At 50.9% G+C, this 23,345-nt stretch overlaps 1 protein-coding gene across 1 annotated transcript in view; it reads left to right on the top strand.

The window, feature by feature from the left end:
• LOC136792672 (uncharacterized) overlaps positions 1–23,345 on the top strand; it is a 390,674-nt gene that overhangs the window by 194,403 nt on the left and 172,926 nt on the right. Inside the window, exon 4 of the mRNA XM_067014857.1 lies at positions 11,522–11,702. The gene's annotated coding sequence lies outside the window, so the exon portion shown is untranslated. The remainder of the gene's footprint in view (positions 1–11,521; positions 11,703–23,345) is intronic.

Here is a 23,345-nt window from a genome sequence, read left to right as displayed (position 1 = left end):
AAGGCAAGAGATAGTGCCTTCTGCCCTGGACGTCTGAGTGCCCCTCTCGACCTCTTTATCCTTCTCCATCTGCAGTTTGACCCAGGTAGCGGACCCAGGTGGGCTGTATCAGCAGGCTCCCTTGCGCTCTTGCGCCCTGTATGGTTTGGCCAGTGGGAGGCAGTGTCAGGAAATTGGAGGGCAGGAGTAGAGTGAGGCTGAGAGAGTTCTTTCTTCTGCCTGGCTCTGGGTTGACAGTGGCTGTGTTGCCCTACCCAACACCTCCCTTCCTGCTGGGTGGCGCTCTCCCGCAGTGACAGCCACAGCTCTCTCCAGGACCCAGTGTCAGTCCCCCTTGTGACTCCTTGAGGCCTAGGGATGGATGGGGTCTGGGCTGCTGCTGCCCCCAGGTGCTGCTGCATCATCATCCCCTGTTGCTTTCCCTCTCCCCCTCCCTCGCTTTTGAAAGTACCCCATTCTTAAAGTCTCCTAGGTCGCCCCACCAAATGCACCATCGGTTTCCTGCCAAGACTCTGAAGATCCACTTGAAGTGTGGTGCACGTGTAAAGGGCTATCCTTAAAGGCATTGCCACCATCGTTAGCCCTGACAGAGTCTCTCTCTTCCATTCATCCATCACCACTCGCAGGCCCCTGTTAACACCCATCCCTGTGAACAAATATAGCCGTTTGTACAGTGGCTGTCTCTGCCAGACTGTGACCTCCTGAGGGCAGAGCCTGGAGTTATGTGGAGCTGTCCCCGGCTGCACACTCCCTATGGCAGGACCAGGGTCTCAGGGAGTGTTTTACAAGTAAAGGAGGCTTAGACGACTTTCCTAAAGTCGCAGTGTGAGAATCTGACATGGGTCTAGCACTCGGGTCTCCCAGCTCACAGAGCCAGGATCTGAAAATGTCCGTCCAGTGAATGAATGAGTGAACAAAAGGATAGATGAATATCACCCCCAGAACAAACAGATGAAAAGTGCTCCTTCCTTACTCCTGGTTGCCGTGGTTCTCACCCAGAGGTGATTTTTGTCCCCCCTCCCCGCCGGGAGACATTTGGCCATGTCTGGAGACCTTTTTGCTTGTTACAACCTGGGAAGTTTGCTACTAGCATCTGGTGGGTAGAGGCCAGGGATGCTTCTACACCTCCTATAATGCACAGGACAGTCTCCACCACAAAGAATTATCTGCCCCAGGGTTGAGAAACCCTGCCTTACCATACTCATCTTTTGAGGCTCCTACCTGCCCAGATGGCCCCAAATAGAGGGTGGCTTTTCTAATTTTACTGGATTGGCTTAAAATTTTTCCTTCTTACAAAAATAATGTGTGCTTATAATAGAACATTTATAACATATAAAAATATAAGGAAGAACATTAAACACTCTCCCCAATTCCCAAACCCACTGTTAATTTTCTGGTGAATGTCCTTCCACTAATATTTCTGCACTTACGCAGGTTCATACGGCCGCGTGCTCACATCTGTCAACTTCATTCGAAAATTCAACATCATTTCGAAAATGCAGTTTTATTTACGAGATTTTTACCACGTTCTATCTTAATCATTAGTCTTTAACAGCTTTCTAAAGAGCAGTACAGAATCCCATTGTAGGTACAATCCATGACGTAGTGGAAATATTGGGGATGGTTTCAATCTTCGTACCCATGATCTTCCCTGAGGATGGGTTCTTGGAAGTGGTATTAGTGGGTCAGAAAGAGAAGTTTTAAGTCTCTTGTTACGTAACTAGATGCCTTCCAGAAAGGTGATTTCCGGGGACTTCCCTGGCAGTCCAGTGGTTAAGACTCTGCAGTTCCACTTCAGGGGGCACGGGTTTGATCTCTGATCTGAGGTGTGACAAAAAAAAAAAAAAAAAAAAGAAAAAGAAAGAAAGATGATTTCCCTCTCCAGTGTTGGTCAAGGGACCTAGCTCACCTTCCTCTCGCCAATACAGAATCAACTCATTAGAATCTGTGCCAAACCAAGAATTTGCTTCTTTTGAGATTGTCTTTATACATTTTTTCATGGGTCCATCCGTCGTTTACATTTCTTCTTCTGGGAACTGTTCATTTCCTTTGACTTTTTTTCTCTTAGGGTTTTAGTGTTTTCTGTTTGATATGCAAGAGCCTGGTAAAAAATAGGGGGGGCACTAACCATTTGTTTATCATAAGTGTTGCAAATATTTTTCATCTGTTTGTCAGCTGGATTTTTTTTAAACATCTTTATGGGAGTATAATTGCTTTACAATGTTGTGTTAGTTTCTGCTGTATAACAAAGCGAATCAGCTATACATATACTTATATCCACATATCCCCCTCCCTCCTGTGTCTCCCTCCCACCCTTCCCATCCCACCCCTCTAGGTGGTCACAAAGCACCGAGCTGATCTCCCTGTGCTATGCGGCTGCTTCCCACTAGCTATGTTTTACATTTTGTAGTGTATATATGTCCATGCCACTCACTTCGTCTCAGCTTACCCTTCCCCCTCCCCGTGTCCTCAAGTCCATTCTCTACGTCTGGGTCTTTATTCCTGTCCTGCCCTTAGGTTCTTCAGAACCATTTTTTTTTTTTTAGATTCCATATATATGTGTTAGCAAACGGTATTGGTTTTTCTCTTTCTGTCAGCTGGATTTTAATTTCATTTATTAAGTCTTTAGTTACACCTTCTTTTTTCTATTTCATTTCAGGTACACAAATCTATCCAATTTTCCCTTCCTTTGTGATTCATTTCTTTGTGTTTTTTTTTCTGCTTAAGAAATGTCTTCCCCTCTGTGGTATCATTAACTCTCCATTTTTGTCTTCAAAATCTTATTAACTCTTACATTTGGCTCTATTTACAAAATTCATCTGGAATTTATTTTGTTGTATAAAGTGAGAATCTAGATTGATATTCCTTTCCCTCCCCCCCTCCCCCAAATAAAGGCCATTCTCCTTGGGGGAGGACATCAAAGTACAGGAAAGGTCTTCTCTGGGAGCTCTGTTGAGACCGCTCTCCAGTCTTCTTAGAGGCCAGGGAGGGCTCAGCATCACGGGGGCTCCAGGGGATAAGGGGCACGCTGGCCTCCCTCCAGAAGATCGTGAGGCCCACGTCATAGCAGATAAGGCCATCAAAAGATCGGGTATTCAGCACTCCTCAGTAGGTATGCCTGCTGTAGCCCTTCCTATGTCCATTTATCTTTTAATGCTTTGCCCTTGAAATTAACTCAAACTGGATGCAAGACGCTGCTTTGGTGAGGCGCCTTCTGAGTTTTCTGTAAAAACTGCACTGGCTGCATTCTCATTATAGTGTCCTATATCCCCAGGGTGAAGGGCTGTATCCATCTCCAGGCAGCCCCGGTGGGTGGAAGGAGATCCACTTGGGCTTGGGAGTCAGGCAGACTCCCCTCCTCGCCCCCAGATACCTGTGTGTCACCTCAGGCAAGGCTCTCCCTGAACGTTGCTGAGTGCTGTGTATTTTAGAAGTTAAACTACTGTCCCATCTCCCTGAAGGAGTTGTGAACCTTCCATGACATAACAAATGTGGATTGCTTTCCACTGTGGCTGGAACACACTGGGTGCCTGCTCAAGAGATGTTAGCTACAAAAATCACACCACTGTTGTCCATTGCCAAAGCAGGAAAATTCCTGTCTTGCTCAAGGACCTGATTTGCATCTGTTTACGAGATAGAATTACAGAACGCCCTGCGTGTGACTTTCTGGGTTGGTTTCCAGGTGCGTGTCACCCAGGGAAGCGGTCAGTGAAGAAGCTAAGACAATGTCTTACCAGGAGCTCAGGATCTACAGGCTCTGGAGACACACCCCCTGGGTTCAGATCCGCCCACCGGCACTCCCTGGCTGAGGTACCTTGTCCAGCCCAGTCTCTCTAAGCCTCAGTTTTATCATCTGGAAATTAGAAGCAATAGCGTTACTCTCCCTGTGTAGCTGCCTCTTGTCTTATTTTGGAACAAATCTAGACACCCTGCCATTTCATCTCTGGATAGTGCTGCATCCACCTCTGAGAGATAAGGACTCTTTAAAAAATATTTTAAATTAAATTTTAAGCCACTATGTTATTCTCACCTTGGGTGGTTTCTAAGACACACTCAAGTCTGAGATACTGCCCTAGATTGTTTTTTGTCTCCGTGAGGGGAGGGCCAGTGCCGTCCTACCGAGTATAAGCATTTCCCCAAATCCTGCTGAATGTCAGCTGTTTGGGTTAGAACTTGGAGTAGACAAGGAAACAAACAGGAGACAGGAAGAGTTAAACACTGCAGTGAAGGAAGGAGCCAGACTTCATTGGCAAAAGGAATTTTTTTTTTCCTTTTTGCTTCTGCAGCCCCAAGCTTGGAGCTTGGCACTCTGGGTAAGGCACCAATCAGATTGTTGCCTGCATGTTGGAAAATATTTATGTCACCTACCAAGCTGGGAGCATACTCAGCGGGTTTCCCGGGGCCGCCTGATAGACAAGGTCGCATCCCAGCAGCTGTGAGGAAGGAGGCATGCCGGCCTGGCAGCTGTGCTCAGCGCCGCAGGCTGCCAGCAAGCCTGGCATCGCACGTTAGAGGGAGACACACTTCTGTGACCACCAGCTCGAGGGCAGTGGGGAGTCGGGGGACCCCTGCTGCCTGAGACAGCTGCAGGTCAGCTGCAGGGGGTGTGGAAGCTGGGAAAGGATGAGGAAAGGGCACGGACAAGGGGATGGGGGCGGAGTAGGAATCTAGCATTTACGAGGTGCTGGCATTGGGAAAACTGCTTTAGAAGTGTTACCTCCATGAATCTTTGTCACATCCCCTGCGAGGGGATAAGGTCATGACCATTTTACAGGTGAGGAAACTGAGGCTTTGAGAGAGTTGGTGAAACAGGGAGCTGGGACTCCATCTCTAGTTTGTCTTTCTCAGATCCTGCAGAACAAACATTTATCATTAAGCTATCACCCCTATATACATTAAAAAACACCCACAAAAAAACAAACAAAAAAAGTACCACCAACTACCATTATCTATCTATCTATATCTATCTATCCATCCATTGATCCGTCCCTAGTTTGCAGGATATTGCTATTTATCAACTTGCATTCAACAGGGAAATCCTATCCTATAGAGTTGTAAAGACCTCCAATTTTGATTACAAGGGAGAGCAAGCCCTTGAGGTTGTACATCCACAACGTGGGGCTCCAGTGATGACCCTTACATTTCTACCACTGCCCTGAGGATGCAAATCGCACCGGGCTGTCCTGGCTCGTTGTTAAGAGTACAAGCCGTAGAGTCACACTGCCTGGGTTCAAATCCCAGCTCAGCCACTTATTTTGTGGCCTTGGGCAAGTTACTTTTCCTCTGTGCCTCAGTTCCTCACCTGTAAAATGGAGATATGAATAGGACTTCTAGAAGTTCTGAAGATTGAGTAAATATTTGTGAAATGCTTAGCACAGCGGCTGGCCCACTGGGAGCTGTATTATATGTACTTGCTGTCCCAGTTACTCTGGCTGTGTTAAAAAAATCACCCCAAAGCTCAGTGACATGAAGCACTGAGCATTTATTACGCTCATGGTGTCTGTGGGTCAGGAGTTCAGATAGGCCACAGCGGGGATGGCTTGTCCCTGCTCCACGATGTCTAGGACTTCAACCAGAAGGCTTGAAGGCTGGGAGTTGGAATCATCTGGAATCTCACTTACTTGCTTAATCGATGGCTGATGAGGGTTGTAAGCTGAGAACTTAGCTGGGACGATAGGCCAGCATATCCACCCACAGCCTCTCCAAGGAGCCTGGGCTTCCTCACAACATGGTGGCTGGTTCCAAGCCTGGGCATCCCAAGACAACAGGTCCAGGTAGAAACTGTGTCCCCCTAGCCCCTGAAGTCACATGCCATTACTGTTAATGAAATTTAGTTGTCAGAGCAGTCACAGATCCTCTCAGGGTCAAGGGGAAGGGGAATAGATGCTACTTCTCGGTGGGGTGTGGCAAAGCTTTTGAAGAGCAGAAAGGATTGGAAATATTGCTGTGGCCCTTTTGGAGAAATATGCACTGCTACAGCCATTGGCCATCCTCAAGCTGCAGGCATGGGGATCTTGAGGAAGGAGGTCTCAGGGAGCTCTTGTGGCCAGCATTGTACCTCCCTTGGTGCACCCACAATTGTGCCTCCTGACGTCCGGTAACATCCCCAGGATACTCAGGTCAGGTCCCCACCTACCCCACCATCCAGCCCCCAACCTCATTTTGGCCTTGGGGTGCTCCTCCTGCAGCCCTGTTGTCACCAGATGTGTGCTCCATTCCCTTTACCCTTCAGGGTATCCCGTACCACATTCTGGGGGGATTCAGACACCTCATAAAACATAGGAAGGGCCCCTGGCTTATTTAAACACCTTCTCCCTGAGGCAGGGCAGCACCACAGGCCTGGCTCCCGGCTTGGATGGAAGAAGAAAAAGAGGGAGAATGAACCCAGTTACATCCATGCTCTGAGCCAGGCCTGGGACCAACTCAGAGAGGCACAAGCAGTCCCGCCCGCCCTCTGTCTCCTCTCTCCTTGCTGACAGAGGGCCTGGAGGAACAGCGAGAGGGCTGAGCAGAGCTGGAGGCTTGAGAAGAGCAGCAAAGAGTTGAGAAGTCAGGTTCTAGTTTCAACCAGCATCTACGTGGGTGATATGGGCAGACAGGATGCTTTGGGGATGCGAGTAAAAAAAAAAAAAGAAAAAACACAGACAACTTAAAACTGTTTATAGACCCCATGTGACCTTGCTCAAGGCTGTTAGCCCAGACACAGTTTTACAATCACGTGCATGGTTGTTTGGCTCGGTCTCCTCCTTCGTCATGTGTTTCCGGGGAGCTGGTGTCCTGTGCGGGGAAGGGCTCTGCCTGGTTTTGTTGACCATTCATTTCGGTGCTTAGTAGGTGACAAAAGTGACAGAGCATGTATTAGCTAATGAAATAATTGATTCAGTAAATCAACCTTCCTGAGTATCGATTACAGACCAGGCATGGTTCTAGAACACAGGATACAGTGGCTAGTGGAACCGGAACAGCCCTTGTCTTCATAGGACTTCATTCTAGTGGAAGACAGTAGTCACTGAACAGGATAAATTAATTTATGATATAATGTCAGAGGGCAAGGAACACTCTGCGGAAATTAAAAGGATGATAAAGGATAAAGTGTGACAGGGAGTTGCTCACTTATATCGAGAGTGATCAGAGAAGGCCTTTTGGAAGTGGTGAAGTTTGAGCCTAGTGAAGGAAGGGAGTAAGCCATGGGGGTGTCCGGGAAAGAGAGTTTCTGACAGAGGAGAGAGCAGATGCAAAGGGCCTGCAGCGGCAACGTTAGAGTGATTGGAGTGGGGTGAGAGGGGAGAGTGGAGGGAAGCAGGTTGAGGGGCAGTTCTGTGGTACCCTGTAGACCACAGCAAGGATGTTGGGTTTCATAATAAGTATGTATAAAGCCAAATGAATGAAGAAATAAATGAAACAATGGAGAGATGGATGGATTTTTGGATGGATGGGTAGATGAATGGAGGGATGGATGGATGGGTGGTTGGATGAGTGAATGGATAGGTGTATGGATGGGTGATGGAGTGGATGAATGGATTGAAAGATAGGTGGATGGATGGATGCGGATGGATGGATAGGTAGGTGAACAAATGAGTGGATGGGTGGATGAATGGTTGGGTGGATGGGTGGATACATGGATTAGTGAGTGGACATATGGCTAGACGAATGGATGGTTGGATGGATGGATGGATGAATGGATACATGGATTCGTGAGTGGACATATGGCTAGATGAATGGATGGATGGATGGATGGATGGGTGGGTGGGTGGGTGGATAAATGTATGGATAGATGAAGGGATGGATGAATGGATTGCAAGATAGGTGGATGGATGCATGCATGGATGCATGAATGGATGGATGGGTAGGTAAACAGATGGCTGGGGGGGCGGTAGAATGAATGGCTGGGTGGATGGGTGAATGCACAGGTGAATAGGTAGATAGATGAATGGATGGATGGATGGATGGATGTACAGATGGACAGTTGGTCCCTAGGCACACGTGTACTAAACTAAACCTCTGCATTGCCTTTCCGTCTTCTAACTCACATTAGAGCCTTGCCCCAGTATGGGAAACACCCCAGGAAGAATGAGGCATGGCACAGTTGATGCCCAGATGCTCTCAGGGGCACAGGCTGGACCTTAAATAACTCCTTTTCTTTCATAGGAAGAGCGGTTCTGGAGGCAAAGGCACTGGGACGTGTTTGGGGCAGGCGGTCGTCACTAACAGATTCATTAAGCTCGCTCCAGAGCAACGATAAAAAATCAATTTAGTTCACCAGGCAGCTTGAACAGGCGCCAGGAGCAGGGGAGCCCTCCCATCTGTGAGCTCGGGGCGTGTGGAGAGGTGCTGTGGAATTGGTGGAGCTGGAGCCTGGCAGCGCCCCGTTGTCAGGGACCCCCCCACCACAGGGCTGCAGGGGCTCTGACAGGATGCCCGTGGAGGGGGAGGGACAGGACCAGAGGGAACTCCTTCGAGCACCCCAGGCAGTGCTGCAGACACACCTGACTTGCTGGCATGCTGACCACGATCTTGCTCCCCCACTGCCCTGATTCATTCAGTGATACCTTAACAGCCCCCGAGAGCTGACTGAGTGCAGTGGACTGAGCAAGGGGGCCTGGGAGGACTAGGCAAGGTCTGTCCCTTATGGAGCTCCCAGTCTGGCTGGGGAGCAGATCTGGGCCCAGTATAGGAGGGTGGGTGTGAGCAGAGGGGTGGACAGGGGTGAGAGGAGAGAAGAGGGGGAGAAGATGGCATGAGGGGTTCAGCAAAAGGCGGGAATTCGCATCCATCTGTGTCACAGCAGGAAACAAGTAGCAACTCAACGTGGGGTGACCAAGGGGACATTTAATGAAGGCAGGAAGGATCAGAGTATGGCCAGAGTTAAGGGGGCCCCAAAGGATGGTGCAGCACCTCTGGGATGGCAACAGAGGGGAGCCATTAGTACCCCAGGCCTGGAGGAGAGAGATGGGGGTGTTACTGGGACCTGGAGAGAGGCGTGGCTGCAGGAGATGCCTGCCCACCAGGGCCTGGACTGCAGGGACGGGGTCAGGACAACAAACTCCCCAGTCTCCCTTGCCTTCCGCACCCTGAGCCCCTTTGGGATCTGCATCCAGAAGCCAGGGCTAGGTGAGCCAGGCGATGCAGTCTGCAGAAGCTGCATTCACAGAATACAGGGCTGGGTGATTCAGATGAGGGAGAAGCTGGAGGGGCAGACAGAGAATATACAGGGCAGCCCTGTAGGAACCGGTCTGATAGAGCTCAGTGACTCAGTGGGGAGAGAAATCGCTCATCGGAGCCTCATCAGGGAACGTTGTGGCTCCCGACAGAGTCCTGGCTCCTTCTGGGATGAATGGGCTTGTGGCACTTTCCTGGGAGAGGCTGGATGAAGTGAATGAATGCAGGTAGGTGGGAGTTGGGGAGAGATGGACAGACAGGCAGAGATGCATGGAGGGGCAGGGAACAAAGTGATGGGGTAGAGAGGGCAGGGGGGAGAGAGAGAGAGAGAGAGAGAGAGAGAGAGAGAGAGAGAGAGAGAGAGAGAGAGAGAGAGAGAGAGAGAGAGAGAGAGGGACATTTAAAGAGACAGACAGACAAAAAGACATGGGGATTGAGGAGGGAGGATGGAGGGAAGAAGAGCAAAGGAAACACATGAGAAGATGTAACCAAAGGAACAGGGGAGAAAGAAAGAGAGAGAGGGGGGAGAAAAAAGAGGGAGAACAAGGAAACAGAAAAAAATGAGAGAAAATGATGGAGGAGAGGGGAGGGGAAAGAGGAAGACTCGGAGGGCTTTGGAGGGCCACCTAGGCTAGGGTCATGCTGGGAGCCCCTGTCGGGCAGGGCACCAATGCAGAGAAAGGGTGCGAGAGCTGGAAGTCTGGGGAAACTGAGGCACAGGGGCGGAAAGTGACTTTGTCGAGGGCATCCAGCAGGCTGGGACTTCACTGCTGCACCAAGCTCCCATTTAATCCACCTCTCTACTTTCTTGGTCACATCAAAGGTGACCTTGAAATGAGAACGGAAGAGAAATAGAATTTCTTGAACACCTACCATGTGTCAGGCATTTAATTCATATTGACTGGTGGGTTCCTCCCAATAAGGGTAGTGAGTCTTCATACTATGACCGTTTCCATTTGCAGATAGGGAAACTGAGGCTCAGAGAGGTGGCTCCACCAGGACGTGTCTGTGTCTGGTCTGAGACCCAAGTCCTCCTGGCGTTAACTCTTGCCCACACCCCTCTGGGTTTGCTGCCCATTGCTCTGGACCCTGAAATGAAGAGGACCATGTGTGGATGGCGTGGAGAGGAGAGAGCTCTTTTCATCATTCCTCTGGGTCTCCCTCTGCCAAGGAACGCAGCCAAAATTCCTTGGAATCTGTTGCTTTAAGCTACGCACAGGGGGGAACAGAATCAGACAGGGATGTTTGTAATGGTTTCCAAATGTCTGGCTGCAGCTGCCTCCTCGGCAGCGAGAGACAAGGAGGCCTGGGGTTGGGGGAGACCTGCTCCCTGCCTCTGTCTCCCACATGCGTTTCAGGGGGCGCTGACACTTCTAGAGCCCTGGGTAGAGGGATGTGATGCTCTGGTAAACAGGCTAAGGGATGAAGGAGGGAATGAATGGATGGATGAAGGAGGAAATGAGTGGGTGGTGCAGGATACAACTTTCCTTATCTGTAAAGTGGATAGTTAACACCACGATCGATCACTCCTTCCATTCCATGAAGTCCTTACATGCATTTACCATCTTGATGAAATCTCACAGGGATCCCATTGGCACGCCCATTTGACAGACCATAAAACTGAGGCTCCGAGGTAAAGGCGCTGGCCTGAGCCGTATAGTGATGAAAGAGGGAGCTCTTGAATCTGGTCTGTTTCCAGAATTCCTGCTCCTGTTTACACGGGCACTCAGTAGACATTCAGATGATCTCAGTTTAAATGCTACGTTGATGAGAGCCTCCTAGGGCCAGGGGCCAGTGGTCAGTGCCAGTGAGTCCTCTGTGAGTCACACAGACCTGATCTCTGTGGGGACAGCCATCCCTGATGAGTCACCCCCCCACCCTTACCAAGACTCAGTTTCCTCTTCTTAGAGTGGGACATCATGGCCTCAGACTTGCTGGGTTGTTGTGGGAGGCTGACTGGATATGAGTGGGAAACATTTCCCACCACTGGCAGGCACACAGTAGGTGGTTTTTAAAAATAGCATCAATAGTATAATGTAAATAATGGCTAATTATTTTTGACTGTCTACTGCTCTTTATATGATTTTTTTTCCTCACTTAATCCTCCCTCCAACCCTATGAGGTCAGTTTGATCCCTATTTTATAGAAAGAATGAGGCTCAGAGAGGTTAAGTGGCCTGCATGAGGTCACACAGCTAGGACACGGCTGAATTGAGAGCCTGGTTTATCAACCCCTAGGCTCTTTAGTTAACACACATATGTGAGAACATGCCAATCCATGCCTGCCACATAGGACCTTATAAAAAACGCTAGCCTCCCCTTTTCTCCCCTGTGAGGAATTTACTGTGTTCTTCTGCTTTCAGAGGTGGGGATCTGAGGTCCGGGACTGAAACAGCATGCCTCAGCCATTTGACAGCGTTTCCTCCTGCACCGGGTTCCAGATCCTAGAGAAAAGGGCTCAGAAGTGCCCAAGAAACCCTCCTGCCAGGCTCAAGGCCCCTCCTCCAATAAGACATCTTCCCACAGAATCACATCTCTGTTAAGGTGGGTTAATCGTGATTTGCTTTTAATTCACACATACCTGGTTTGTAGTTGTCTGATTAGAAATATGAAAGAGGTTTGTTGTAGAAAAGATAGATGATTCCAATTGCCCACAATTCCCCTATTTGGGGAAGACCGCAGTTTGGCATTTTATCTGTTCCTTCTTGGTACAATTGCTGTCATTGTGAGCATACAGAATACTCAACTCTGCATATATTGATTTTTTTTCCTTAAAACCAAGTCTACTGTTTTCTATTGATGAGAGTAGTAAGTACAAAAGGATGAGAAGACCAAGTCCTATTTAAGGAAAGGCACCTCTGTTAATATTTTGGCATGGACTTATCCAGGGTGTATCACTCACACACATACCTCCCAGCCCCATCCACGCATATATATTTTTGACATCATTCAGGTCCAACTTTGGATCAGGGTCTCAAGCTCAATAGCCCTGGTAGCTCACAGGAGAGTGTGCAGGGGTCAGATGGGGGCCGAGCAAGCTGGACTCCATGCTTCCCACCCACGGGGACAGCTGCTATCACTCTACCCGGCTGCTGCCTCGTAGGAATGCAAGCCCAGCATTACTACGTGTCCCAATTTTGCAAGAGATTCCAGAAATCTAGACTTTTATATGAAAACTCCCATTTGAAAAATATTGCAGCAAATTCCATTTAAATAAAGCATATGCAGAACAAAAAAAAGACACGCTTTGGGGGCTGCCCTGAGTTTGCAACCTCTGTCCTTCATGTCATGCAGACGTCCACTCTTCACTTTCAATTTAGCAGACACATGTGGTCAGCGTTCTGTTGTGGAGCAATCCCTCATGCATCTGCGATGCAGGTTTTAAATCGGAAGGGCACTTCTTCTCCCAGTTTTCTTCCTTGTGTTAGCTTCTTCCCAACCCCCTCCCTCCATCTCCTCCCCATCTTCTTTCCCTCCCTCCCACCCCCAACCAGTCAATTTTATTAATGGTTGATTTTCTTTTTAAACTGTCCAGAGGCTGCTGCAAGCTCCCCGGTTGCCGGTGGCTGATCGATATCTTGGCGGGGGGGAGGGTGTTATTTCATCAGCTAAGTGCCAGGTAATCTACTTGGGAAAACCCATAGCCTCTTTTTGAGCTGGCCGAGATGAGGCAAAGAAGGCTGGCCAAAGACCCAGCCCAAATATGGATGGGATCGGGAGGAGATGTGTGGAGACCCCTGTGGAGGTTTGATCTGGGTGTCTCTGGTCCCCCCCGTCGTCCCCATCCCACCTCCCCCCACTCTGTCTGCACTCGATCACAGCGACGTCTGCCAAGCTTATAACCATAGTTAGAATTCCTCCATCTGTAGTCGGGGAAACCTTACCTCATCGAACTGTCACAAGAATGCTACCTTGGGAGCAAGCCGCTCAGTCCGAAGGCGGTAACTGAGGCAAGGAGAGGCTTTGTGGCATCGCCAAGCCCCCAACAGACAGAGTCAGATTCGAACCCACGGCTGGCTGACTCGTGGTCCCGTGTTCTTCCTGCACGGGAGCTGGCTCAGGGGCGGCCAGGGGAAGGGGCTTGCGTGGAGCAGCAGTGTGGCCCCCTGGCCCAGCCACAGAGGAAGTCCCCGTGGCCTTGTGAACAATTTTACCACATTCCTCTGGTTCCTCTTTATGGACACTGGTAGTCCCAGACGTTGTTCAATTACGGATTTTTATGGCCCCCGCCAGGGCCGGCCAGCACTCTCCTCTCCACGGCTGGAAGGCATTAGAGCTGCGAGAGGATGCAAACGGCTTTCCTGGCGACAGAGGCCCTGTGAGAACTTGAGCTCCAGCCCTGGGACAGGATTTTCCTGTTATTGGAGGGTCAGTTTCAGCACAGAAGGCAGGGGGGCGAAGGTGTGAGCAAGCTGATACCCACAACACATGATTTCCATTGATTTTCTTAGCAGGACACCTGGGGACAAGGTTCCAGATTGTAGGGACCCCACTGGGATGGGGGCTTGTGGAAGAGCTGGGGGTCCGAGAGCTCCCAGAAGGAGGAGAAGGCAATCCAGGTGGTGAAGGACGTGGGCTTTGGAGCTGGACAGAGGGGTTCGAGTCCCAGCTGCTCCACTTCCTCACCTGAGGACCGTGGATTCTCCACCGCATCCCTCTAAGCCTCTGCGTTCTCACCCGTGAAGTGGGGATGACAGTGGTACCTGCTTCACAGAGCTGTTGCAATGATTAAACGAGATGATGTGAGTCACACGTTTGACACAGGGCTCAGCGTGAATCAGCCTCATCAAATTAGATGTTCTTACCAGTGACAAAGGGAGGAAATGTGGACCCCTCAGTGGCTGCTGTGGGCTGAGCATGGGGCCGAGTCTTGGGGATATACTGTCCCACGCAATCCTCACAACAGCCCATTTGAAAGATGAGGACGTGGAGGCTCAGGGAAGCATAAGGTGGCCCGTGCCACCGAGAGCCCGGGATTGAAGCTAGATGCATCTGGCCCTTCCGGTTACACCATGTGACCCAACCCCAACCCCCGCCCCCCCCAGACATTGGTGAGCGTGGCAGGTAGAGAGCGACCGTATCCAGAGCTGAAGACAAGAGAGGCAGTGTGGGTAAACCCGGATGAGAAGTCCGATCCTGGGGTGGATGCTGTGTGTCTCCACCTTGGCGCCCCGACAGGGAGGCAGGGAGCCCTGGTCCTGGGGGGCTCCCCCAAATCTGAAAGGAATCATGAATCTCTGTCGGGTTGTCTCCTAAGGGCAGAGATAGCAGGAGTCAGAGTCCTGGCTACCTGGGAGTGTGCTAGGCTCGCTGGGGCGGAAACCCAGCCCTGACCGCTCAGTACTCCGGGACAAGGCAGGCTACTTCTCTGAGACGTGACTCGGGGGGCGTGCCAGCCAGAGGTGTTATAGAGATGAAACAGGCGGACGCGAAAAAGGCTGTTGAAGGTTGGCTCCTCTGGACACAGACCCCGAGGCTCTGGGGCTTTGACTGCAGGGGGTTTACTGGGATACAGTCAGGGAGACCCTTAGGATCAATACTTTGGGGGTCGGGAAACAAGCAGAATGAGGCAGAGAGAAGTTGGAGTGTGACTCAGTTTCCTCCAGGGTCTCAGCTGATCCCATGGGAGCTCCAGAGCTGAGATGGCTCTTACAGTCATCTTGCCTGGAGGCAAGGAGGCCAGGCCCGTATACCCCCATCGCTGACCAGACACTGGAAGGAGGTTTGACCTTGGACAAGGCAGCTCTCTCCAGCAAAGGGCAGTTGCTAGGTCCAGGGGCTCAGCTGGGAGCCGTCAGCCCTCGCAGCAGCTGGGGCGTTGTCTCGGTGGCCACCATAGCAAAGAGACAGCAAAGAGCCACTTGACACCTGGGTGGGTACCAGCACATCGCTTGCCTTTTCCTCTGCCAGGGAGCCTACCATTAAGGCACCAAGGGCAGGCAGGAGTGAAAGGAGGCTGCCTTCCATGTGAGCAGGAAGCGGGCTGGGGGAGAAGGTGTGATGGACGCCAAGAGGGAATTCTGCTCTGCCTGTGATGTTTCACGGGGCTGGGGTCTTAGGTGAGCCCGTTGCGTGCTGGTGGCGGCGGCAGGGAGGGTGTATGTGCCCTGAATTACACAGCTGGCAGCGTCTGGTCAAGTGAGGCACGAGGCGCTGCCCCCAGGATGGAGGAGAAATGGTCGTGCCATCCGAGCGGCCCCCGCCTCCCCTGTCACCCTGCAGGGCTGTGCCTTACAGCCGGCGCTCAACCCTGGAAAAAATTGACTGCCTGTTTCTGCCTGAGTGCTCGAGAGTTACAGGCTGCAAAGACGGGGGAGGAGGGGGGCCGAGAGCGGGTGGCTGCCTCCTCATCAGGATGGATTTTTCTGCTTCTCTGCTTGTAGGAAGAGCAGGAACAGGATACGGGAGGCTGCTCAAGGAGTAATCACTGTGCAGGCGAGGGCATGTCAGAGGCTGGCTCGGTGATGGAGGCAGGAGGGAGGGAGGGCGGTGAGGGCAGAGAGGGTGCTGGGAAGGTGGGGAAAGTGGAAGCTGGCGTTCCCCCAGCTGTCTGCATGTGCGCCCCCCCCACCATCCTTCCTTCCGTCTACCCCTCTTTCCTTCCTCCTTCCCATCCTTCCATCCACCTTTCCTTCTTTTCATCTTTCCATCTTTCCTCCCTCCCTCCCTCCCTCCCGTCTTCTCTCCTTCCCATCCATTTATCTGACCATACATCCTTTAACTTATATACTTTCCAAGCCCACCCTTTCTCCATTCTTTCCCGGTACCCATTTGCTCTCATTTCTGGGGATCTGCCAAATGCCCAGCCTGGTGTTGGACCCCGGTGATGACCACGTCAAAGACTTTCGAAGTCAGCAGAAAGAGGCTCTTACTCTGGGTGGGTCAGAGCTCTTTGGGGGGAATACCGGAGGTGTATCGGCAATGCCAGAGACACTTCAAGAGGTCAGAGAGGGCTTCCTGGAGGAGGAAGGATTTGAAGTCAGCCTCGAAGAAAGGACAGGATGAGGAAAGGGATGGAGGCACAGAGGAGCAGAAAGTGTCTGTGGCTTGGCAAGTATCTGTGTAGCCTGAGGCTGGGGTGCAGGGCCGTAAGAGGCAGGGGGTGGGAAATGGTTTAGCTGAGCCTGGAGAAGTGGGTTTGGTCTGGGTCATGAAAGAGCTTGAAAAAGTTGGACATTACTCTGCATTAAGTGGGAGTCATTCTTATTTAAGCAACGGAATCTCTTTCTACATGAAATCTTATGCAGAATTTCAAACCACACACAAAAATGATAAAGGTAGAGCTGATCTGGCTAAAGCAGGGGAGGTTCCAGAACATTCCCCACTTAAACCTCACTCTTACTTCTCACCATGGAGCTGCCAGAAAGGCAGAGAACCTTGGGGTGCCATGGAACACCGTTTAAAAACCAAAGGAAGGTTTTGGGGCCCCTCGTCTGAACTTCCATGAGACCCACACACTGTAGGTCCCACCTCTTGTGTGACCAAGAATCAGAGTTTGGCGGGGGGACAGTGAAGGCTGCATTTTCTCCAAGTGGGAATCAAGTCCCAGCTCTTTAGGGAGACACGCAAGGTCCTCCAGAATGTTCTAACCCCCCAGGTTCATCACCGCCACTGTCAGCCCGCAATTTTCAGCCATGCTCAACTACGTGTGGTTTCCAGAATGAGCGTGATCCAGCTTGCCTCTGCCTGGCCTGCTCCCCACCCCTCCAGTCTTGTCTGGGTCCCTGCTGGGTCACAGAAGTGGCCAGCTCTGAGAGCTGAGGTCTGGCGCCACCCTATACATAGTCGGTGTTCAATATATGCTCGTTGAATGTACCGGCGGTACAAACCAACAAACCAAGAAAGACATGAATTACAATGTGGACCCACAAGTTCACAGTAAACGCCCGTCTTCATTTTCCAGTCTGAGCAAGTTCACGTGGAGTGAACTGGGAGGGGGCGAGGAAGAAGGGGGCTCCATCCCTGCCCACAGTAGGTGCTCAGAAAGTGCTGACTGAGGGACACAGAGAGCTCACCCACAGAGCTCACCCACATCTCCAGGAGGTGCTAAAGAAGGATTTGGGGTCTGAGACAGTGGTCACTGATGGTCTGAGAACGTCCCTCAAACCTCAGGGCACACGGCCCCCCTGCCCGCTTTGCCACGCACATCGAGGAGGCTGGAGTAGGACATTCTCTGGATGTGTGCCCTCAATCCAACTGTTTACATCATTAATTTACACGGCTCAATTTGCATTTGCACTCCAACTCCATACTTTTTATGATGCAATTACTACTCAGAGATGAATTTTTTATGAGTTTCCTTTTCATGTCTCTGGGGCCCTTTATTCTTGAGGAAATCTCCTTGTGGAAAATGGCTAATTCTCTTAAAGGGGGAATTTAAAGCCCTCTTGTCCTCCCAGGCATCACCTAAATGGCACTCTTCCAGGCAGCCTTGCCTGGCCTCGATGCCTGGAGAGGGAGGGCCCCCTGACGGATGGGCAGCAATGAAGGGTGGCGGTTAAGCGAACAAACTCTGGGCTCCGCATAACCTGGATTCAGATTCTCACTGCGACACTTAGTAGCTCTGCAGCCTTGAGCAAATAACTAAACTTCTCTGAGCTCCAGGACTGTCATCTCATGAACAGAGATCAATAGCCACGAAGTTACCTATCTCTTGGGCTTGCCTGGGGGACAGAATGGGATCTTGCATGCTAAGTGCCTGACGCGAAGCTCGCACTCATGAAATATCTGCTGTTATTATTATCATACACCAGTACAAGGAGCAGCTGGCATCCGTCCACTCGGATAAATTAACCTGCTTGTCCTCCGTAATTCACCGGGTGGGGAGGGACAGAAAGGTGCAAGGGATCGCCCACCCCCTAGAGAGACACAAAGATCATCTTTGGAGTTTAGTGACCGTGAGCTTTGATACACAGGCAGATTTTCTTTCTTTTTCTTGCTTGTCTCAGTGTTGGCCAGTTCTATCTATTGCAACAGGGAAGGTGGACCAAGAGGAGGCAAGGAGGGGGCCCTCGTAGAGGTTAAGACAGCCTGGATTCAGACATGCCTCTGCTGCTTCCTAGAGTTTCCTAGACCTTGGCTGAGAGCTGTCTTCTTTCCTTTACAGATGTAGCACTTGAGGTCCAGAGAGGGGAGGGATGGCCCTGAGGACCCACTGCTCCTCTCAGTGCCGGGAAATCTGCACCCATCTCTGCACAAAGGCAACTCCTATTCATCCTCAGTGTGCCAGCCCCAAGTGCCCCATCTTCAGGGAAGCTCTCTCTGAATGCCCCATGGCAGCCAGGATTTCTCTTTCAAAGTACTTACCAAACCACCACACTTGTAAAGGCCTTTTTCTTTTTCTTTTCTCCCGGTGCCCCTTTCTTCCTCCTTTTCATCCTCCTCCCCTTCCCCCTTCCCCTCCTCTTCTTCTTCTTCCTCTCTCTCTCTCTCTCTCTCTCTCTCATCTCTCATGCATCTATCTGTCTGTCCATCCATCTACCTTACATTTCCCTGCCATTTTATTGAAAACAAGTTACACATTCAAAAAAGCAAACGTTTACACAGCACAAAAGCTCTCTCACCTCCTTGTACCCTAACACCCGAGCTTTATCCCTGAGGCATCCACTGTTGCTGATTTCTTGTGGATTCTCTCAGAGACCTTTTTTGCAAGTACAAGTCGGTGAAAGCCCCGCCAAGGACTCCGTTCTTTACAAATGGACACACTGTAGTCACTATTGGAGCCCTGGCTTCTTTCACTTAGAGGTTGCTCTGTGTCACCATACAGACATCTGCTTCATTTAAAGGGCCACACGGTGTCCCATTCTAGGATGAGGATGAGCCAAACTAAATCTATTCATGGACCCTTCGCTTGTTCCCTAATTTTCGTCTGTCACTACCTTTTTGACGTCTGTCTCCCCTAATTGACAGTAGACTTCGTGGGGACAGAGAAGTTTTTGTGCGATTTGTCTGTTTCTGTATCTTCGGAGAACAACACGGGGAGTCTGAAACATAGAAGGGTCTCAATAAACAGTCCTTGAATGGGTAGATGGAGGAAGGAAGGCAGGAGCGAAGGCAGGCAGGAAGGAAGGCTAGAGGGATGGATAGATGGATGGATAGACGGATAGCACCTGGACTAGGTCTCTGGTTTTCCTGCTCTCCTGTGGCCTCAGGGATCCAACCCGTTGACCACGTCCCCCAGAGAGGACCCAGTGGGGGGTCCCTGTCTTCAGGCAGCTCCGATCGCGAAGATGAGCGCACGCTGTCCCGCTGTGCATTTCTTGAGCGCGGGAGCAATAGCAGGCTTCCAACCAAAACTCTCCCTTGGATGCTTACAAACAGCAGTGACTTCCCAAGCCTGCCAGCGCTGGGTGGAGTTGCACACGTTATGGAAACTTCTATTTCTGCTTTATGAAAACAAAGTAGGAAAGGAAAGCTGGCTCTGCTGGAGACCCATACTGGCCCCGTGAGTCATCTTTATCCAAGCAAGACGAGAAAACCCTCCCAAGACTGGGCCTCTCTCTGAGCCATGAGCCAAGGAGATCATATGCCCCCACCCCCAGCATCCCCACAGCCCTCTCCGCCAGGAGGTTGCAAACTCAGATGCCCCCAGGGGCCAGGCCAGAAACCTACAATAAAAAGTGAGACCAGCACACAGCCAAATGGGAAACACTTTTCTACCCCAGGAATCTGGATTTTTAGGTGAAATCTCCAATTTTTAAATTCTGGAAACCCAATTCAGATATTTTAAAAAATGCTATGTAGGCTACACCAACCCGCAGAGGGCTGGCCTGAGCCGGAGAGCCACTGGCCTGAGCCTCTACTGGGTGCCCCTGCAGGAGAGCTGGCAACGCTCTGGGTACCACTGGTGTCTCTACGTTCCCTGTGGTCAGGGGCCCTCTCTGTGCACCTCTGTATCCCGGAGAGCCTGCAGATGGGAAACAGAAGCAATTGTTGAGTGCTTTCTCTGCTTTTAATGACTGCATCGATTCCACAGATACGGATCAACCCCTCGGGGGTGCGCCACGCCAAGTGATAGGCATTTCCTTTGCACCTCTTTTCTCCCTGCTCTCTCTTCAGCTGGGACCCGGTGGTTATAAGCTCAGGCTCTAGTTTCAGATCACCTGGGTTCAAATCCTGGCTCTGCCACGTACTAGCTGGGTGACCTCGGACGAGTGATTCAACTGTTTTTGGCCAAGTCTCAGCGTGTTCACTTGTGAAATGGGGGTCATTATAGTCTATGTCTCACTGTAAAAATTAAAGGAACTGATATATGGGAAGCGTTTACAACAGTGCCTGGCTCCTGGTTAAGCCCTTGATCCACGTAGCTATTAATAGTCACCCATTTGCCACAAGCTTGTTAAACGTTCCTTTGTTGTTAAGCTTTGTGCGCAGGCACTAAAGGGCTCAGCTCTAAGCGAAGCAGGACCCACCTGGAGGAAGCCCGTCCCGTTAAATTCTCAAAGAAGCCCCATTTTACGAACGAGACAGCTGAGGCTCAGAGAGGTGAAGCGACTTGCCTGAGGTCACACAGCTGGTCAGCGGCTGTGAGGGGATTCTAATCAGGTATGTCTGTCCTTTCCTCCAGAGCAGATGCTTCTCCTGTGGGGGAGGGGACGGGGAAGCCCCTTTCCCTGGCGGCTTCTCTTCACAAGCAAGGAGCTGGCCTCCACATCGCAGGAGAGCCTTGCGATAGCTCAGACCATTTGCAAGTGGGCCTGAGAAGAGAAGGGCTGGCATGTGCTCGTGGTCCCAAGCTCAGGTGCTCAGGTGCTGCTGGCCCTTGTTTGTGGGCGCCAGGCAAACATTAGCAGAAGCCTCTGACTTGTTTCCTCTTTTGGACGTGGGCACGGTACATCACCACTGTGCGCATTTTATCCACTGTACCTGAGAATGACCACATGTCCATAGAGTCCACGACCAAGGGTCGTGCACCTTTCATCCCGGTGTGCCGGTCCTCGGAAGGGAGCGGCTATCGCCCCCTCGCCATGAGTTGTGACATCTGGGCAACATTTACGGAGCATTTACTATGTGCCGGATGCTGTTCTGAGAGCTTTAAATTAACGGACTCATTTAATCTGCACTATGACCCCCAGTGCGGCAGATACTATGTTACTCCCGGTTTACCGATGAGAACCCTGAGGCCCAAAGAGCAGAAGTAACTTTGCTCAAGGTCACAATGGGAGTCACTGTTAGACACCAGAATACGAGGTCTCATGGGTCTCAGGGGGAAAGAGTGCTCTTCCTGCTGGGAGGCACGCCGCCTGACGTGCAGGGGCACTCAGCTCCGTCCACTCACCCAACCAGCCACTTACGTGGCTTACGTAGCACCCTGGTCAAGCAGCACACCTGCGTGGAGACCCACTCCGAAGCTGCAGATCAGTATGCCCGTGCTCACCTCTCACGGGGGTGAGGGCCAGAACACCTGCCTGCGTATAAATGTGAGGGGTGGGCAGAAGGTGTTGACCACTACACCCACTCCCCCTGGTCTCCGTCAGGCTTGGCTCTGAGCCCGGGTCAGCCTCGAGGCACGGCCAGCCACTCACCTTTGCCAAGGGCAGACATAGGCTGCTGTTATGCCAGAAGAACTAGACCACATTAATTAATCCAGGAAAGATAAGAAGGTCTGGTCTTTGCCCATCTGCTGCTGTATGATGTGGGGCATGTTCCTTCCCCTCTTTGGTCCTCAGCATCTCCAGGGGCTTAAACTCCGTGACCTCTAGGAATCTTTTAGGCTCCAGCGATTGATGGAAAATTGCAAAGACCCCGGAGCATCTCCCTCAACTAGTCCCTCTTTGCTCCCTTGTCTGGAAAAGCCAGTGGCAAAAACGCCACTCTCTCCTGTCCATCTCTGGATTGAAGAAACCTCAGGACGAGTTTTCTGTTTCCACAATTAACGCCGTTGTTGTTTTTGTTAATATTAGCTGCTTTAACTGGACTGGAAGAGAAGAATGTGCAAAGTATTTTCTCGGCACTATCTCTTGAATCCTCGAAATAACCCTGGTACCGTGATGCCTTTCACTTAACAGACGAAGAAAGTAAAACTCAGAGGGGTTAAGTAGCTCAAGGTCATTCTCTGTGCCAGGTCGGGGAGAAGTTACAGTTTGAACCCGGGAACTCCCAGTTCAGCATCTCGGCTCTCGGCCATGAGACGTCCTGCCCTGCAGGTCAGAAAGCAGATCCTCCTCCTTTTGCCCGAAAGCTCCCCTCACCTTGGCCACCCTGCATGGAAATATTCTGCATCCAGACAGCCAAGAAAAGAGAAGTAAGAAAGAGGGGAGAAAAGAAAAATGAAGAACACTTTGTTCCTTGAACCATTCTCCATAAACACCATCTCCGCCAGGTACATGACTTAACTGTGGAGGTGACCCCCGACCCCCATGGCCGCCTCTGGTCCCCTGGCAGCCAGGGGGGTCACGTGATGCCCAGACAGCCCTGGTTGCTATTCAAGCATGTCCGTGTGAAGCGGCTCCGTTGAACATTGCTCCCATGATGGGGGCAGGCAGGGCCTGGAGTCAGCCTCGGACATGGCCCCTCACCCTGCACCGGAGGAGCCCCTGTCAGTGCCTGCTGCCCTTGCAAGGATGCTGGACGCTGAGCTGCTTCTGTGCCCCTTGCCCAGGAAGCAGCAGCTTAGGCGAGACGAAATGGCTGACGCAGGGTAGCATCATCGTGGGGCTTCTACTCACTGGGGCTGAGCCTGACCTGCCAGCTTCACTCATTCATTGATTCATTCATTCATTTGTCCCATCACTCATTCATTCATTCATTTCATACTCATTGAGAAAGTAAAATGTGCCTGCTACTCTTCTCAGTGGCTGCAATACAACAGTGAGCAAAATAGGTGATATCCTCGTGGAATCTCCAGTCTAGCAGGGTAAATAGCCATTAAACAATTAAATACCGTATTAATTATTCAATTGCAATTGTGCTAAGTTTCAGAAAGAAGGAGTAAGCATACAATCACATAGAAAAGGGGCCCGGCCTTGTCAGACAGCCAATTACCAAAATATAGCGTGCTCTCTCTCCCTTTCTCTCTCTCTCTCTCTCTCTCTCTCTCTCTCTCTATTGCAAAGCAGATATTTGCAAGCACTTAGAACCCTACAGGCCTAAAAACATCAGGCATTGGAAGAAACATGAAGGATTATCCCAGTCTTCATGGCAAAAGGCCATGGAGTGATGTGGTCTAGGGCTCAGACCCTTGAGCTG

This window comes from Kogia breviceps, chromosome 15 (genome assembly GCF_026419965.1).
Source record: "Kogia breviceps isolate mKogBre1 chromosome 15, mKogBre1 haplotype 1, whole genome shotgun sequence".
NCBI classification, from domain to species: domain Eukaryota; kingdom Metazoa; phylum Chordata; class Mammalia; order Artiodactyla; family Physeteridae; genus Kogia; species Kogia breviceps.
This window is presented reverse-complemented; position numbering and strand designations above follow the sequence as displayed.